Genomic DNA, 19,610 nt, shown 5'->3' on the forward strand with positions numbered 1-19,610 from the left:
TATTTGTGAAATAGAGACGAGTTAGTCTTTGATCCAGAAAATCCTTGAGCTTGTAACCAATTAGATAGTCGATGAAACCATGCATGAGGAGCTTGTCGAAGACCATATAAGGATTTCCTAAGTTGACTAACATGAGATGGAAATTGTCGTGAATGAACTTCCATTGTCGATGAATGAACCCAGGTAGTTGCTCCATAAATACAATTTCCTCAAGATGACCATGGAGAAACACATTTGAAATGTCCAATTGTCGTACAGGCCAATTAGATGATAATCCTCCTCGTCGCATACTTCCCATTAGTGATATTTATGAGCGTTGCCCACCAAATGCAACTCGATATCCCTTTCTACGAGCTTTAGTGGTCTCTTCAAAATCTATTGAACCAACTTGTTTTACACAAGCAAGCAAGGATCCAAACTGGCGTGGTGCAATGGCTACAGAATTTGATGCACTTCTTCGAAATGGAACATGAAGTTTAGTTTCGCGCACTCCCTCAATGAATGTTGTGGGTTCTAAATGGGTATTTCGTCTTAAGCATCGAGCTGATGGTTCTCTTGAATGACATAAAGCTCGACTTGTAGCTAAAGGATTTAGTCAACAACTAGGTATTGACTTTAATAATACTTTTAGCCCAGTCATGAAAATTACATCTGTCATACTATTATTATCAATAGCTGTTAGTTCTAATTAGTTTGTATGACAATTGGACATTTCAAATGAGTTTCTCCATGGTCATTTTGAGGAAACTGTATTTATGGAGCAACTACTTGAATTCATTCATCCAGAATTTTCATCTCATGTTTGCCAATTTAAAAAATTCTTATATTGCCTTCGACAAGCTCCTTGTGCATGGTTTCATCAACTATCTAATTGGTTATAAGCTCAAGGATTTTCTGGATCAAAGACTGACTCGTCTCTATTTCACAAATATAATGATGGATCTATGATATTTTTTTCTTATTTATGTGGACGACATTCTAATAACCGGTAATGATCACAAGGGTATCACAACTTTATTAAGTCTTCTCAAACAAGAATTTCCTACTCGAGATTTGGGTATTGCTCATTTTTTTTCTTGGTATTGAGCTTATTCCACATGAAAATGACTATCTTCTCTCTCAGAGCAAATACATTACTGGACTTCTTTAAAGAGCCAAAATGGATGGAGCACGTCCGGTCTCTACACCAAGTGCTATAAACAACTCTCCAACTTCATCCTCTCATGCTCTGTTTGATCCACAGATTTATCGAAGTATTGTTGGAGCCTTACAATATGTCACTATCACATGCCCTGATATTACTTTTGCGGTAAATCGTGTTTGTCAATTTATGCATGCTTCAACTGAACAAAATTGGGATAATGTAAGAAGAATACTTCGCTATCTTAAAGGTACTATTCTACATGGTCTTCTTTTATATCGTCAATCGTCTCGAGATTTACATACATATAGTGATGTGGATTAGGTAAGTTCTCCTGAAGATAGATGCTCTACTAGTGGATATGTAATATTTCTTGGACGAAATCCTATCTCATGAAATTCGAAAAAGTAACCTACAGTATCTCATTTAAACACTGAGGCAGAATATAAAGTTATAGCAAATACAACATCAGAAATTATTTGGCTTCAATCACTTCTCTCTGAACTTTATCTTGCATCAAATATTGCACCAAAAATTTGTTGTGACAATATTGGAGCAACATATCCCATAGCAAATCCAATCTTTCATGTTCATACAAAATATGTGAAAATTGATTTTCATTTGTTCGTGAAAGTGTGACAACTCAGCAGTTATCTGTCTCTTATATTTCTGCTGAAGATCAAATCGCTGATATCTTTACTAAGTCATTATCCAGACAACGTTTCAACAAGTTAGCAAGCAAACTCAACGTCAAAAATCTCCTATTAAATTTGTCGGGGATAAAAGAGATAAAAGAAAATTATCAGAATTGACCGGATCAAATCACCAAATCAAATCAAATTAATATTTAGATTATTCTAATAATTATGTTATAATTATTAAAATAATTCTATTATTTATTAATTGATCAAGTAACCAAATAATTTTTAAACATTATACATTATATTGTTCTTAGGACAAATATTAATAAATAATAAATTTTATTATTTTCATATTACTTCTTACACTCTCCCCGTATTCTTCTTCTTACACAGGGCTCATCGTACAAACAATGGCTGTCCTAGCGCTGCCTCCCAAGAAGGGCTGCAGTATCCTCGTAGATTTGGAATCCCTAAACGGGGCGTCCCCACCTCTCCCTTTGCTGCTCAGCAAGACATCGATCAGCCAAGACGGGAACAGAAGAAATCACGCAAACTCCATATCTGTAACCTCAGTTTGAGAATCATATTGTTCCTAGCGTAAGCAAGCTTCTGTTGATATGGCAGCCTTCCTTCAACCGATTGTTCGCCGACGACACCTGCGATGCGCGGTTATTCCATTCATGGTGTATGTTTCTCCACTGCTTGTTTGTCCATAAAAAAAAAACAAATAATTTTGTATGAATGTTTAAACAATGAATTGACTGTTCGATTGTTCTAGCCATTATATTGATTCCATGGACGACTGAAAGAGCTACTTCTCTTGCACCTTCTGTATAAACCTGCCTCGTGCTGCACTCCGATCCAAATACTCTGTCTGATATGTTCATCAAATTGCAGTTCGTGTCGATTTATATATGAACAGATTATAAATCTCTGAAAACACACCGACTGTGGAGGAAGAGGGATAGAGGGATCTCTCAGATAGGCCAGGCTTGAAGACGACAGAGGTGCCATTGATGCAGTCCCAGTCCACAGGGTCGTTTTTCTAAACCTCCTTTGCGTCGAGAGGTCGGAGCCTCTCCGAGACAGAGGTCCTCTCCTCCGCCGTCCCAAAATCCTGCAGAAGAGAAAGGAAAAGGAAAAGATTTACGAACAGTGTGCATCAGGAAATTCATGAAAAAACAAACCTGTGCCACCTCTGTTTTGTGGACAGAATTGGATTGCAGAAAGGAAGAAATGGCGTTTGTGTTCCTCCGTCTTCTCCAGTATCTCCTCCTCCTTCCTGATCCGATGCTTATTTGTTGGTTGCTTCGAATAGATTGTCGAGGTGTTTGCATGAAACTAAAATAAGAGTGCATGGCCATGGTCAGGCGAGGAAGAAAGTTTGTTCTTGACTTTCCACTTTTTCCGTCATTTTTAATTAATTTATTGTTCTTCAATATATATCTCAAATTAACTTCACAAATGAAAGAAGTTTGTTTTCCTCCAAAAGAATTCTACTGATTCCAATAAGATAAAACTTAAACATTTAATAAATATAAATATTTTCTTTCATTTCATTCAAGTAGACAAAGTGAATAATTTAAAAAAAAAAGATAATTTATATATATAAAGTTAAATATATATCTAAGAAAATTTAATCTAAAATTATTTGAAAATCTTGACAGTAAAAATCATTTAATAAGCTCTCTTATTCACCATTTTTTTTTAAAAAAAAAAAATTCAAACACATCCTTCCTTTCTAATCTACTTAAATAGGATAAATTCCTAAAATATACATATTATTTAAAATATGGACAACAATGTGTTTATTTCTGAAGAGATTATCTTTGTATGCGTTTAGCATTTACAAAATGCGAAATTTAATCTTCGTATTCTGCAAATGCGAAAAAGATGAAACTACCAACCCTTATGTAAATGCAAAAAAAAAAAAAAAAAAATTATAGCTGTCGCATTTGATAAATGCGAAACTAATAAAGAATTTTTTTGTTTTACAACTTTCACATTAAAACTAAGAATTTTTTTGTTTGCCGCGAAAGCATTAGTTTCGCATTTGCCAAATACGAAAGCATTAGTTTCGCATTTGCCAAATGCGAAACTAAGGATTTTTTTTTGTTTGCTAAATGTGAAACTAATGCTTTCGCATTTAGCAAATGCGATCACTTTCGCAACAAACAAAATATACACTCTCGCTCGTTGAATGCATGATTCATTTGATGCATTATCAGGTAGAGGCCTGTAGATGATATCATACAAACACCTTAATAGTATTCGATTATTTGATATGGCGCCATCCGGAGTAAAACCCATCATAGTCTCACATATATTTATCTACTCCTCTAATGATTTGTTCGTATCAGCAGCACACAAAGGAGATCCTATAACTTGGAGGCCCACAAAACCTCAACATCCTGTAGGGTAATTATTGTCTTACCAATAGGGTGTTGAATTTTGTTTTAAAATTCAAAGTATTTTTTGGTAGTGTTTTTAGTCCCACATTGCTAATTGGAAAAGCTTGGAAGGGCTTATATAGGAAGCCCTTTTATCCTTGCTTAGCAATGATAAGGGGACCTATACGCATGCGCGGACCAAGCCCAAATCGAGTGGATTTGGGGGGTTCGAGCCGGAAATCCATAAATCGGCCGTCACGTACGCGATTATCGCGCGCAGGGGGTGCTAATCCCCAGCCCATGGGCCTTGCTCTCACGGGCGGCGCGGTCTGTTTTTGCTGGTTTGGTTCAGTCTGAACCAAACCAGTTTGGTTTCCGGTTCGGTCTGAACCAAACCAGAGTTTAGTTTTTGTTCCGTGCGTGAGGGGAAGGGACGCGGACGTGGACGCGACATTGAGACGCGTTTCCTCGCTAGCGAAGCAGTGCTTCGTACCTTCTCAGAGTGAATAAAAGGGGAGCAGCAGCGCCTCTATTCTTCACTCAAGCCTCGAGCTCTCTCCTTCTTTCTCCCTTCTCTGTGCGATACATTCTGCACAGTTTTTCTGCCTTTCTTCTCGTCGAGTTTTTTTTTTCGCTGCTTTCTTGTCTTGAGGCTTGGTCTTCTGGCGATCTGAGGTTGGGTCTGAGTGTCGCGTCCGTCTTGGAGTGCACCTACGGACGAGACGAGCGGTTGTCGAATCTTGGGGGAGTTTTTGCCGGGGAGCCTTTGCACCGAGAGGCGGCAATAAATTCTCTAAGGACAGTCGGCGTGCCGACGCTTCAACCGGATAACTATATTCTAAACCCGACTTCTTTATTTATCTGTCTATTGCATGCTATTTTTTGTGCAAATATAATACTGCTTTTATTGCTTTATTTACAACATTCTTAGAGAATTTATTGCCTGTATCAATAGACATGATGAATGATAGGGTTTTAGGATCTGATGAGGCTAGTGCTAGACCCGAGAAATTTTACGGGCAAAACTTCAGACGTTGGCAACAACGGATGAAATTTTGGCTTACTACGCTAGGATTATTCTCCGTTATAGAAACAGACCCTCCTTCACCTAATGAAGAGGAACCTGCCCGTAGTGCTGCCTTAGAGAGGTTTAAGCAAAGGGATTATCTCTGCCATAGGAGAATCCTGTCTGCCCTCTCAGACGCACTATTTGATGTATACTGCTCAACCTCTTCAGCTAAAGAGCTGTGGAAATCTTTGGATAAAAAATACAACTCCGAAGATTCTGGTTTAGAAAAATATACTGTGGCAAAATTCTTGAACTTCAAAATGGTTGAAGGCAAATCTGTGGTTGAGCAGACACATGAATTCCAAGTTCAAATTCATGGTCTTGCTGAAGGAGATATGCCATTACCTGAAAAATTTCAGGTCTTGTCTATCATCGAAAAATTGCCTCCGAGTTGGGAAGATTTTGGCATGACTCTTAAACATCGGAGAGGTAAAATCTCTCTAGAAGATTTAATGATTACCTTAAATATCGAAGAAGAACATCGGAAGCAACATAAAAATGATGATACAAGAATGCCTATGGATTTTATTCCAAAGGCGAATGTAGTAGTCTCATCTGACAAGAAGAAATTCAAAAATCAGAAAATGAAAAACAAGATGAAACCCAACCCAAAGGTTCAAAAGAAAACTGGAACCAAACCTAAGCCTTGCTGGGCATGTGGACAGGTTGGACATTATGCCAAATTCTGTCCTAAGAGAAAGGACAAAGAGAAAAACCAAAGCAATACCAAGACACAAGTAAATGTCGTAACTGCTAATAACGACACCAGTGATAGGTTTGTTACCTTCAAACCTGAACTAAACTTGATCTATCAACCCAATGAATGGTTAGTTGATACAGGTGCTAATGTACACTGTTGTGCTGATCGCTCTGCCTTCCTTACTTATCAGGTAATTGAAGGCACTTCCGTGACCATGGGAAACCATTCTGCAGCCAGGGTGTTTGGGATAGGACAAGTTGACCTGAGGTTCACCTCTGGAAAAGTCCTGTCACTGCATGAGGTGCATCATGTTCCAGCGGTCCTTCGGAATTTGATTAGCGGATCAAAGTTAGTTCGTGCTGGTTATGAGTTGAACTTCAAATGCAATAAAGTTGTAATATTACATTTAGGAACCTTTATTGGAAAATGTTACCTTAATGAAGGTTTATTTAAACTCAATGTAGAAAATGCTACTTTAAATAAAACTTCTAATATTGGTTGTTCATATAACATTGAGTCTTATGATATGTGGCATGACAGATTAGGACATGTCAATTTTAATACCGTAAAAACGATGATGAATCTTGACATGATCCCTAAGCATGCTATAAATGATAAGAAAAAATGTGAAATTTGTGTGCAATATAAACAACCCCGTAAACCCTTCAAATCAGTTGATAGAAATTCTGATATTTTAGAATTGATTCATACTGACTGTTGTGAGTTTAACGATGTAATAACGAGAGACCATAAAAGGTATTTCATTACCTTCATTGATGACCACTCTCGTTATTGTTATTTTTATTTGCTAAAAACCAAGGATGAAGCTTTAGATAAATTTATGATTTTTAAATCTGAAGCTGAGAATCAAACCAATAAAACTATTAAGAGGTTAAGGTCTGATAGGGGTGGAGAATTTACCTTGAACCTGTTTCAAAAATTTTGTCAAGATACAGGTATAATCCATGAGGTAACTGCTCCATATAGTCCTCAATCCAACGGTATAGCAGAACTAAAAAATCGAACCCTTGAAGATATGATTAATTCCATGTTAGGCAGTTCTGGATTACCCAACTTTATGTGGGGGGAGGCTCTATACACTGAATGTCATGTGCTAAATAGAGTCCCAATGAAGTCAAGGGATAAAACCCCATATGAGCTTTGGAAAGGCCGAAGGACAAGTTTGAAATACCTTAAAGTGTGGGGGTGCCTGGCAAAGGTACTAGTACCTGAACACAGAAGAAAAAAACTTGGTCCAAAGACCGTAGATGGTATCTTCTTGGGTTATGCTCAAAATAGTGTTGCATATAGGTTCTTGATTATTAAATCAGAAATTTCTGGAATAGATGCAAATACTATTGTAGAACTTCGCGATGTTACATTTTTTTAGGATATATTTCCTATGAAGACGAGAACACCTCAATCTAATATTTCTACTAGAAATGAGCCTTCTTCCGTGGAGGTCCCATTATCCGTAGTGGGTACACCTTCCTCAAGTCACTCTAGACTAGATGAATCTAGTGAGTATACAGAACCGAGAAGGAGCAAGAGGCAACGTGTGTCTACGGATTTAGGTCAGGACTTTATCACCTATAATATAGAAGGTGACCCTGTGACATATAGAGATGTTATGACTTCTCCTGAAGCTAAGCACTGGAAAAAGGCCATTAAAAGTGAAATGGACTCTATTATCTCTAATACCACTTGGGAGTTGGTAGATTTACCTCCTGGGTGTACCACTATAGGATGTAAATGGGTGTTTAGGAGAAAACTAAAGTCTGATGGGTCAGTAGATAAATTTAAAGCCCGCCTAGTTGTTAAGGGATTCAAACAAAAAGAAAGGATTGACTATTTTGACACTTATTCTTCTGTTACCAGAATTACTACAATCCGAGTGTTAATCGCATTAGCATCCATATATCATCTTGAGGTCCATCAAATGGATGTCAAAACAGCATTCCTAAATGGAGATCTAGAAGAAGAGATATATATGGATCAGCCTGAGGGATATGTAGTCTCTGGAAATGAGAATAAAGTTTGTAGGTTAGTCAAATCTCTTTATGGTTTGAAGCAAGCCCCAAAATAGTGGTACGAAAAATTTGATAGAGCTATGCTATCGTTTAGCTTTGAAGTAAATGACTCTGATAAATGTGTGTATGCTAAAATGAAATGTGATAATTGTATTATCCTATGTTTATATGTAGATGTTATTCTACTATTTGGAACTAACCTTTCTATTATTAATGAGACTAAGACCCTCTTAAGTGGTAAGTTTGATATGAAGGATATGGGTTGTGCTGATATGATTTTAGGGCTGAAGTTGACTCGTTCAACTGATGGAATAACAATTTCTCAGTCACTCTATGTTGAGAGAGTATTAGAGAAATATGGTTATAGACAAGTTAAATCTGTTGTCACACCATATGACCCTTCAAAAACTCTCCACAAGAATAATAGTGGTGTGGCAGTGTCTCAATTAAGATACTCACAAATAATAGGTAGTCTAATGTGATCCTGTCCGAACGGCTGACTCAACGGACACTGGGCACGTGGCGCTCTCCGGTTGCGGATGTGGGTCTTCGACTGGTCGTACGAAGCTCCGGCGACCCTGCACAGAAGTCGGGTCGGGAAGGGGTTCCCGGCGGCGACCCTCCGACGCTCAAGTCAGGCAAGCAAGTGATAAAGAAGGTGGCTCCAAAGCTTGTAGAATGTGTACCTCCGGCGAAGTCTGCGACTCTTTATATAGAGCGGTGAAAGAGCCTCTACACACCCACCGAGGCGCGTACGTGTCCGCAGCCCATACCTCGGTATGTGTTTGTCAGAAAGCTTACCTGACGTCATACTGCAACAGTCCCATCGCGCCTTCGATGGGACAACAAGACACCCCGCTGTCAGACTAGGAGTATGGCTTAGCCATATGACTTGACGGCTGTCAGAAGATGTTCCTGTTCTCCTTTACCCACCGCCGGCCGGGACGTAGGTCTGTCCGGCTGGACGAAGACCATCGTCCGGACGACCTTCATCCCCTGCGCCGGCCGGGCGGCACGCCCCTCACGTCTCGCCTGTCGCTTGCGTGGAAATACTGGGGAGACTTCCGAGCGAGTGCCTTCCGCTCGGCTCTTAGACATTGTTTCATTGAGCGTCGGAACCCCAACTTTAGTCGGGGCGCCTATTGCCTCAGCTATTCACCGGTTGGTCTGCCTATCCGGTCTGCCACTTGACCTTTTGACTCCAGCGTGGCATAGACCCCTCAGAATGAGGGTCCCCCGTTCTAACCGCCGGATCACTTGCCTCCCCCTCGAGTCTAGTCGAAGGAGGCGAAGTCCGACTGACTGGACTGCCGATCTGATCGAGCAATGATCACTGCATTAGGCCGCTCGGCCAGGCATAGGGATACTCCTCCGTTCGGCGGTATCTTGTCCGTGCCTTGTGTCCTCTTGGAATCCATGTCCGAGGCTCTCCCCTACTACCCATCACGTGCTCTGCGCAAGGTAAGGGGAGTTCATTAAATGCGGCCAACATCGTGCTGACACGTGGCGATCGTGTGTTTGTCAGCGTATGGCGGTGGCGTCACTTCCGATGGGACAGCCGCCGTTTGAAATGAACGGCTGGATGATGACCTCGTTATCGTCGACCTGGATCGGACGGTGGAGGTTGCTCCCGGGCGGCGATATAAAGCCCGCGACTCCGTTTCCGCCGCATTATTGCTTCATCTTCCTCCGGCGCTCCTCTGCTCGTTTTCTTCTCCGGCGACTTGCCCATCAACTCTTCGGCAACCCCCAGGCCCCCGTCGATCATCTCTCTTGCTCGTAAGACCCTCTTTCTCGTTCCCAGCGTTTTCTTCTTTCTGTTAATCGTTTCCTTCAGTCGGCTTTCCTCCATTCCTTGCTTGAACCTTCCCTTTTGGTCCCGCATTCTTGTCTTTCGACCATGACTAGCACCTCGCAGTCGACCGGCGGTGCTCCGGGTCTATGGTACACGACAATGGAGAGCCTTTTTGACGAGGAGGACGCGTTGCGTCTCGCTCGGACTTACGACATTCCTTCCGACCACCAAATAGTATTAGCCACACCGGCCGATCGGCCTCATGAACCGCCGCCCGGCACAGTTCTTTTTTTCCGAGACCAATTTTTGGCCGGGCTACGCTTCCCACCCCATAAATTTTTCTTGCAAGTTTGCAATTACTTCCGCATCCCGCTCGGCCAACTGGTTCCGAACTCCGTAAGGCTGCTGAGCGGGGTGATAATTTTATTCAAGCTGAACGGCATCCCCCTCGACCCTAAGATTTTCCACTACTTTTTTTATCCCAAGCAAGCCGAGTGGGGCACCTTTGTTTTCCAGTCTAGGATAGGTTTCGTCCTCTTCGATAACATTCCGAGCTCCAACAAACATTGGAAGGAGCATTTTTTTCCATATACGTTTTCCCGAGCGGCCAACTTTTCGCACCAAGTGGCAGACGGCGATGCCAGCGCAACTGGAGCTCGGCAAATTTAGAGGCGACGCGGCCTACCTTCATGCAGCCGAACGACTGGTTGGTCAGCGCTATCATATTGACAAGCTGCTCCTTCCGGGAGTGATGCACATATTCGGCTTGTCTTCTACCCCCGCCGATCTGCCCTGCAACATGAGTAAGCGATTCTCATCCCTCCTTTTTCTTTTGTTCTAATTGATTCAATCTTTGTTTCTGCAGCTGAAGTCATGTGGCGTGCTAAGGCGACCGAGAAGCTCAAATTGAAAGCCGCTCAGATTGAGGCGTTGAAGAACAAGGAGGTCGCCGAGCGGGGCCTTGATCTAGCCGATCCGATCGGCGAATCAGGCGAGGGGACTCAGGATGCCCCTGAAGCCTTAGCAGCTACTACCTCTCATGACGAGGCAGCGGGCGATACAGAACCTTCCGCCCAAGCCGAGGTGGAGGGCCGTTCGGCCGATGATGTTCCACTAGTCACTTGGAAGCGCCGACGCCCGGAATCTACATCTGCCTCAATTCCGCTGGATGAGCCACAGCCCGAGCAGGGCGCGGATGCTCCGGTGTTGTTCGGGACTGTTTCCTTAGAGAGTACCCCGACCCCACATGGCTCTCCGAGGGCAAGTTCTGAGGTGCCGCCGTCCAGTCCTTCAAGGACTCTGCGCCGTATCAGGCGTTTGGGCGAGCTTCCTTCCTCGTCCACCGGTGGGCCATCCGGTAAGGCCGATGCTTCTCGGGATGAGCCGAGCGGCTCAAATTTAATAAAAACCGTCCTGCGCCTCCCCACAGAGGAATATATGGCTGCTGCTGATCGGCCAGTGGTCCCCGAGCAGCAGATCACCTTGACAGGCCCTCTTGCAAAAGCTTGGGAGGACGCTCGGCGCCGAATAAAAGCGATGACTCCCGGGCAGCTCGGCGACAGCAACCTTCAACAGGCCACCGGGGTATGCTCTTTTCCTTTGTTCGTGTATTTGAATTAAGTTTTTAACCTGTTCACTTTTGCTCGTAGAACTGGGTGGAGCAGATTGCCGTTAACAATCGGTTGGCTGAGCTGGAGGATGAATTGAAAAAACTCAAGGCCACGGGGGACAGCCAACAGTCGACGGCCGCTCTGGAGAAGGCCAAAAAATTACTGGAAGCCGAACGGAAACGGGCTTCCGATCTGGCGAGCAAGGTCGTTCGGCTCGAAGCGATGGTCAAACAACGAGATAAGGATATCAAGACGGCGATCACTCGGAAGCGCCAGGCCATCGATGACATGGATCGAATGAAGGTGGAGATCAGAGGGATGGAGCAACGTATCAAGGATCTGGATGCTCTTCTGGCCACCGAGAAGGAGAGCCGCTCGGCCGATCTTCAGAGATTTGATGGAGAATTGAAGGATCTCCAAGCTGCCAGCGACGCTGCCCACGCCGAGCTCAAAGAGTATCAAGAGGGGGAGTCGGCTCGCTCCGACGAGGTGAGGAAAGCATTCGTCCGCTCGGATGCCTTTGGGGAGAAATTTATTGATAAGATCTCCCTCACCTTTGAAGAGGCGATCAAAGCGGCTGTGCATCACTTAAAGGCCAAAGGCCACCTGCCCGCCGAGCTGACCATCCCTCCCGAGGACCTCGCGACCGTGATTCTTTTCTTGCGATCCCTTATTACTTTGATCTCAAGAATATATTCATTCTCCCAAGTCCTTTATATCGAATTGTTTGGACAATCATACCCTTACTTCTGACAACATTTTGATATTGTTTCCAACTACCAAAAATGTTATCTATGTATAGTACAAGAAATACCACCACGCTTCCATCACACCTTTTGTATACACAAGACTTACCCGGTTACTAAATAAATCCATAGATCTGAATTACTTTTGATAAACCGGATGTTCCAAGACCTTGAAGCTTTGCCTCAGTCCATAGACTGATTGAGCTTTACACAAGATGCTCTTAGCCCTTTGCAATGAACCCTTCTGGTTGCTTTATATTGATGCTTTCTTCAAGACTTCCATTAAGGAATGCTATCTTGACATCCACTTACCAAATAGATAAAAGAATCCGGATAGACTTAAGCATGGCTACCAGTGAAAAAAGTTTCCTTTTTCATCAAGCCTTGCTTTGAAGGTTTCTACCTCCCTGTCTATCCCTCTTTTTTCCTATTATAGACCTTTTACACCCAAAGGCTTTTACACCACTTGGTGGTTCTACAAGCTTCCAGATTTTATTAGAATACATATATTCTAATTCTATTATTCATTACTCTTTGCCAAGATGCTGCATATTTATCTTGGAGTGCTTCGTCATATGTCCGGAGATCAGGTTCATGTTCTTCAGGGATCGAGTTCAAAAACTCTTCCAAAACATGAATCTTTTAAGGTTGCTTAACAACCCTCCCACTACGACAAGACATTTTCTGCAATTGTGTATCATTTGTGATACGTGTTGCAGTTTTCTTGTGGTATCTCATCTTGTACAGTTGGTACTAGATTAGACATGTCTTTTATTATTTCCTTAAGAACAAATTTACTTATGAGCACGTGGTTCATTATATAGTCCTTTTAAAATCAGTCATTGATGCTAACAATGACCTTCTGATTTTTAAGACTATAAACCTACTTTTGTTTATCTTACAAACAAGTGAACTCCTATCCAACTTATTATTATCTCTCTTTAACATATGTGCTGGATTACCCGAATCCGAATATACTTCAAAATAGGCTTACGCCTATTCAGCAATTCTATATGAGTAGAGAGTTCTAACTTGGAAGGTACTATGTTCACTTTCGTTTTCAGAGTTTTATCCTTAAAACAAATTTGGTAATTTTCTGAATAACTCATCATCTATCTAATTATTCCATAAGAGTCCTTTACCTTCTTTCTACTACACCATTCTGTTGGGGTGTACCAGATGCAGTTAGTTGGGATTGAAATCCAACTACTGATAAGTGACTCCTAAAATCTCTCAAGAGGTACTTGCCACTACGATCTTCCATAGTGACTTTTTACTTTAACATTTCTCCGCATCAACCTTGTTCTCTTTGAACTAATCAAAGTCCTTAGTCTTGCGGTACATTAAGTAAATTTATTTGTATCTTGAATAGTTGTCTATAAAATAGACAAAATATTCAATACTACCTCTTGTCTGGATAGTCATAGGATCACACAAATCAGAATGAACATATCTTTGACTCTATACCCCTTGGACTTAAAAGCTTCTTGGTTATTTTCCTTCCAAGTAAGACTCGCAGGTTGGAAATATTTCCACTACCAATGAACCCAAAAGTGCATTAGCTACCAATGAATCCTACTCAAGTATAACCTAGCTTTTAGATGCCAAAGATATAATTGGTTCATTTCCGAAGGTTGCTTTCTCTTAAAATTAGAAGATGTGTTACTAATTTTCATTTGTTGCATCGTGGGAGTTATTGAATTATAAATTGTCAACCATCATACCAGAATAGATAATTTCCCTATTTTTCTTGATAACAACTTTGTTATCAAAATAGACACAATATCTATAATAGTTTAGAAACTGAAATCAGGTTCTTTCTAAACTTGGTACGTAAAGACAATTACTTAAAATCCAAATTTTATTCTTATCAAAAGATAAACATCTCCCACTGCAACAGCTATCACTTTTACAGTAGTGCCCATGTGGATGGTGATTTACCTTTCATTTAGTTGTCGGGTTTCCTGGAACCCTGCAATGAATTGCAGACATGATTAATGGCATCTTGTATCTACACTCCAGGTTCTGGTAGATAACACCACTAGACATGTTTCAACTAATGAATTAAATACACCTAAATTGTTCTTAGTTCTAAGAAGACAGTCTACCTTAATGTCCAAGTCCTATTTCCAATCATTACAATTGGGACTACTAAGTCTTTTTCTATAGTATGACTACTAGGGATTGACAAACATCCTAAGGATCACAAAAATATTTGGTCAAGATCAACTTCTTAAAATCTCCATGAATTTTGTGTATACAAAATCGAAGAGGAGATTTTATTCATTAATTTTATTATCTCGTCAACTTTACTTTATGACGAATAAAATTAATAGTTGATCGGTCTTTGATCAAATATTTGGTCAAAACTCTTTGAATTTAAAATAGCATTGATTCCTCAAACAATATTATTTAAATTCACCAACACCTCAAACACCGTGAATTTTGCATGCCACGTTAGTGTGGACGTATACAAATTCATCATTTGTAAGAGGAGGGTTTTACCCATTGACTATCTTGTCAATATAACTTTTTGACAAATAAAATTACCTCAAACACCATGAATCTTGTATGCCACGTTAGTGTGGACGTATACAGATTCAAACATTTGTAAGAGGGGTTTATTAATTTTATTATATTGCCAATCTAGTTTTATGACAAATCAATAGTTGGTTTCCCTTTGGTCACACAAGTGATAGTAGTGACTCCGTTGGGGAGGATACTATTAAATGTGTCTAAGTGTATACCATTACTTGACACTAAGTCCATTAATAAGATTATGTCCCTTCCGTTGGGGAAGATCACACGCTCTTAATTAACTTCCTATAGTCATCCAAAAATGGAAGTCTGTTCTAGTGATCCACAAACAAGCTCATCCGTTATGGAGGAAGACACTCAGAGCCAACGCGCAAGCTTGTTTGCATCACTTACAAACCAGTAATGGAGACCATGGGATTTACTTAAAAATCCCTCTCCCACTTAGTTATTTATAAATGAGGAATTTTAACTATGCTAGCCTACTAAACTTGTAAACTGACATGCACACACAGCACAATATAAAAGCAATAAATAGAAAATTTAATTTTCAACTATTATGACTTTTATCTCTAATTGTCCTCCGTGTGTTGTCATCCCAAGCTGTTGCCATATTTGGCCACCGCCACCGGGTCTAGCTGTCGCATCCATCTTGCTCCTAGTTCCGCTGCGCCTCTGGTCCTTAGAAGGTTCCACGCTTTGCAAGATTCGATCCGCGACATAAATAGAATTTTACATTTTTGATCCTATATTCCATAAAAGGAATGTACATGTATCTAGATCAAAAATAAAATCCTAATAAAACTAAATACAGCTCCTGCTGTATTTTAATACAATCATGCACACACATATAAATGCCCTTGACATGTCCAAGGGTCCAATCACGCACATAATAACTAAAAGCCATAATAGTTGGATCCTGCATCCACAAAGTTAGCACATCCTACTATTAACCTACCTAAATTATGTATGACATGTGCATAATTAAACTAATACCAAATACACAGAGGCAAAACCCTAGCTCTGATACCAATTGTTGGTTGCTACTCGGAAAACCTAGAGGTTCCACTGTACAAAAATTTTGTACAAAGGTCTGAACCTTTTCCTAGCTACCATGTGCTCTTTTAAATTAAATTTTGGATCGCCTGCGGAACTTAACACGTTTGATCCAAAACTTAATCTATTTGTTCTTTTAGGTTTTGACTTGGATCTCCTGCGGAACTTAACACGTTCGACCCAAATCACCTTAAGTTATTAATTTCATTAAATATTAATTTCCATAATTGGTTCCCAGTACTGACGTGGCGAGGCACACGACCTTCTTGGATATGGGAGCAACCACCACCGACTAGACAAAACCTTTTATAGAAAGCTAATATTTAATTTCCTAAAATAACTTTAGGTTAACCGAAAAGAACAATCAAATCACAAGGAAAAGAAAAAACAAAAGAACACAACATCGAAAAACATATTCGAAATTCTAGAATCGTAAGCCTCTTGTATTTGGTATTATTTCCATAAATAACTAGTATGATGCGGAAAGAAAAATTACTAGTTATACCTTGTAGAAAAACCTCTTGATCTTCTACCGTATTCCTCTTCTAACCTCGGACGTTGTGTGGGCAACGATCTTCCGAGATGAGAAACCACCAAGCACCTTCTTCTTCTCCTAGCTAGGTTCGGCCAACACAAAGAAGCTTCACCAAGGACGAAGAACAAAACACCAACCAAGCTCCAAGGGATACAAGCTTTCTCTCCTTCTTCTTCTTCTTCTCCAAGTAGTATCCGGCCACCACAAGAACTCCAAGCAAGAGATAAGTTTCGGCCACCACAAAAGAGGAAGAAGGGAAGAGGATGGCCGGCCACAATAATTTTCTTCAAGGATGAATAATTTCGGCCACCACCAATGCTCCAAGGGATGCTAGAGATGAGACTTGCTTTCTCTCCTTCTTCTCCTTCCTTGATCCGGCCACAAACAAAAGCTCCACCAAGAAGATAGGTTTCGGCCAACAAGAGGAGAAGAGAGAAAGGGAAGGGCCGACCACCACACCAAAAAAAAAAAAAAGGAGAAAAATAATAGAGGTTGTTCACCATGAAGGCACCCTACCCCTTCTTTTATATTCCTTGGCTTTGGCAAATAAGGAAATTTATTTATAATAAAATTTCCTTAACTTTCCTTGACAACAATTAATTAAGAAAAAATTAAATAAATTTTCCTAATTAATTGTATGTGGCCGGCCACCTCATGTAGAGCAAATAGGATAATTTTAATCAACAATTAAAACTTCCTTTTTTGTCTTTAGAAATTTTAAAAAATAAAATTTCCTTTTAAAATCCCTTCATGGTTGATAAAAATAAATTTCTATAATTTTAATTTTCAACATGTGAATAATTTTTCAGAGAGAAAAAATAAAATATCTTTCCAATCTACAAATAAGGAAAGAGATCTAATCTCTTTCTTTTAATCTTTTTGTAGATCTTTTTAAAGAGAGATATTTTAATTTTAATTCTCTGTAATAAATTATATCTTCCACATAATAAAAATTAAAATTAAAATTCTTTTTAATTTAATGGGGGCCGGCCACCTAAGCTTGGGTTCAAGCTAGGGCCGGCCACCCATGAACCAAGGCTTGGCCGGCCCTAGCTTGAACCACAAGCTAGCTTGGCCGGCCCCTTTCTCATGGGTATGAAGGTGGGTATAGGTGGGTATAGTACTCTATAAATAAGAGGCTACGATAGGGACCGAGAGGAGGAATTGGTTTTGGTCTCCCGATAAAATTAAGCATCCCGTGTTCGCCCCGAACACACAACTTAATTTTATCAATAATAATTCATTCCACTAGAGAACTATTATTGAACTACCGCACCAATCCCAAATTACATTTTTGGGCTCCTTCTTATTATGAGTGTGTTAGTCTCCCTGTGTTTAAGATATCGAATGCCCACTAATTAAGTGAGTTACTGACAACTCATTTAATTAATATCTTAGTCCAAGAGTAGTACCACTCAACCTTATTATCATGTCGGACTAAGTCCACCTGCAAGGTTTAACATGACAATCCTTATGAGCTCCTCTTGAGGACATTATCAACCTAGTATCTCTAGGACACAGTTTCCTTTTATAATCAACAACACACACTATAAGTGATACCATTTCCCAACTTATCGGGCTTATTGATTTATCGAACTAAATCTCACCCATTGATAAATTAAAGAAATAAATATCAAATATATGTGCTTGTTATTATATTAGGATTAAAAGCACACACTTCCATAATAACCGAGGTCTTTGTTTCTTTATAAAGTCAGTATAAAAGAAACGACCTCAAATGGTCCTACTCAATACACTCTGAGTGTACTAGTGTAATTATACAGTCAAGATAAACTGATACCTAATTACACTACGACCTTCCAATGGTTTGTTCCTTTCCATTATGGTCGTGAGCTACTGTTTATAATTTATAAGATACTGATAACATGATCCTCTGTGTGTGACACTACACACCATGTTATCTACAATATAAATTAATTGAACAACTACATTTATCATAAATGTAGACATTTGACCAATGTGATTCTTATTTCTAGATAAATGTTTATACCAAAAGCTAGGCTTTTAGTATACACTCTAACACTCTCATCATAACTGAAGTGTTCTTTAAAACTCTTCCGCTCAGCACCACGCTCTGTCAGACAAGTCGATTGTCTTTAATAATGTCTTTCATTATGCGACTGAGCAGCCGTTCGGCGCGCGAGCGTCACTTGTTCACTTGCTCGTATTTTTAATTCCGATTAACCATCTTTTGCTTCGCACCTTACCTCAAAGGGGTTTTCGCCAGATTTTTGCACGTGAGCCGCTCGGACGTTTATAGACGCCGGCTCGTCTCTCGATATTTAACGTCGGAGCTCGACGGTCTTCCGCTCGGACGTTTATAGACGCCGGCTCATCTCTCGATATTTAACGTCGGAGCTCGACGGTCTTCCGCTCGGACGTTTATAGACGCCGGCTCGTCTCTCGATATTTAACCTCGAAGCTCGACGGTCTTCCGCTCGGACGTTTATAGACGCCGGCTCGTCTCTTGATATTTAACGTCGGAGCTCGACGGTCTTCCGCTCGGACGTTTATAGACGCCGGCTCGTCTCTCGATATTTAACGTCGGAGCTCGACGGTCTTCCGCTCGGACGTTTATAGACGCCGGCTCGTCTCTCGATATTTAACGTCGGAGCTCGACGGTCTTCCGCTCGGACGTTTATAGACGCCGGCTCGTCTCTCGATATTTAACGTCGGAGCTCGACGGTCTTCCCGCTCGGACATTTATAGATGCCGGCTCGTCTCTCGATATTTAACGTCGGAGCTCGACGGTCTTCCGCTCGGACGTTTATAGACGCCGGCTCGTCTCTCGATATTTAACGTCGGAGCTCGACGGTCTTCCGCTCGGACGTTTATAGACGTCGGCTCGTCTCTCAATATTTAACGTCGGAGCTCGACGGTCTTCCGCTCGGACGTTTATAGACGTCGGCTCGTCTCTCGATATTTAACGTCGGAGCTCGACGGTCTTCCGCTCGGACGTTTATAGACGCCGGCTCGTCTCTCGATATTTAACGTCGGAGCTCGACGGTCTTCCGCTCGGACGTTTATAGACGTCGGCTCGTCTCTCGATATTTAACGTCAGAGCTCGACGGCCTTTACGGCTAACTTCGACACTGCCGATCGGCGGAACCCTTGGCCATCCTTTGAATTAATTTTGCTTCCTGCATTACAAGGACCTGGGTGACTAACATATACAAAAATGATTTACATTCGTGCACCTTTCACCCCGCTCGATAAGGCTGGAGATGATTCGCACTCCACGGTCGATCCAGTTGCCGCCCATCTTCATCCTCCAAATAATAGGCTCCCGAGCGGAGTTTTTCAATAACCTTGAAGGGACCCGCCCAAGGAGCTTCAAGCTT

This window comes from Zingiber officinale, chromosome 2A (assembly GCF_018446385.1).
Source record: "Zingiber officinale cultivar Zhangliang chromosome 2A, Zo_v1.1, whole genome shotgun sequence".
NCBI lineage: Eukaryota > Viridiplantae > Streptophyta > Magnoliopsida > Zingiberales > Zingiberaceae > Zingiber > Zingiber officinale.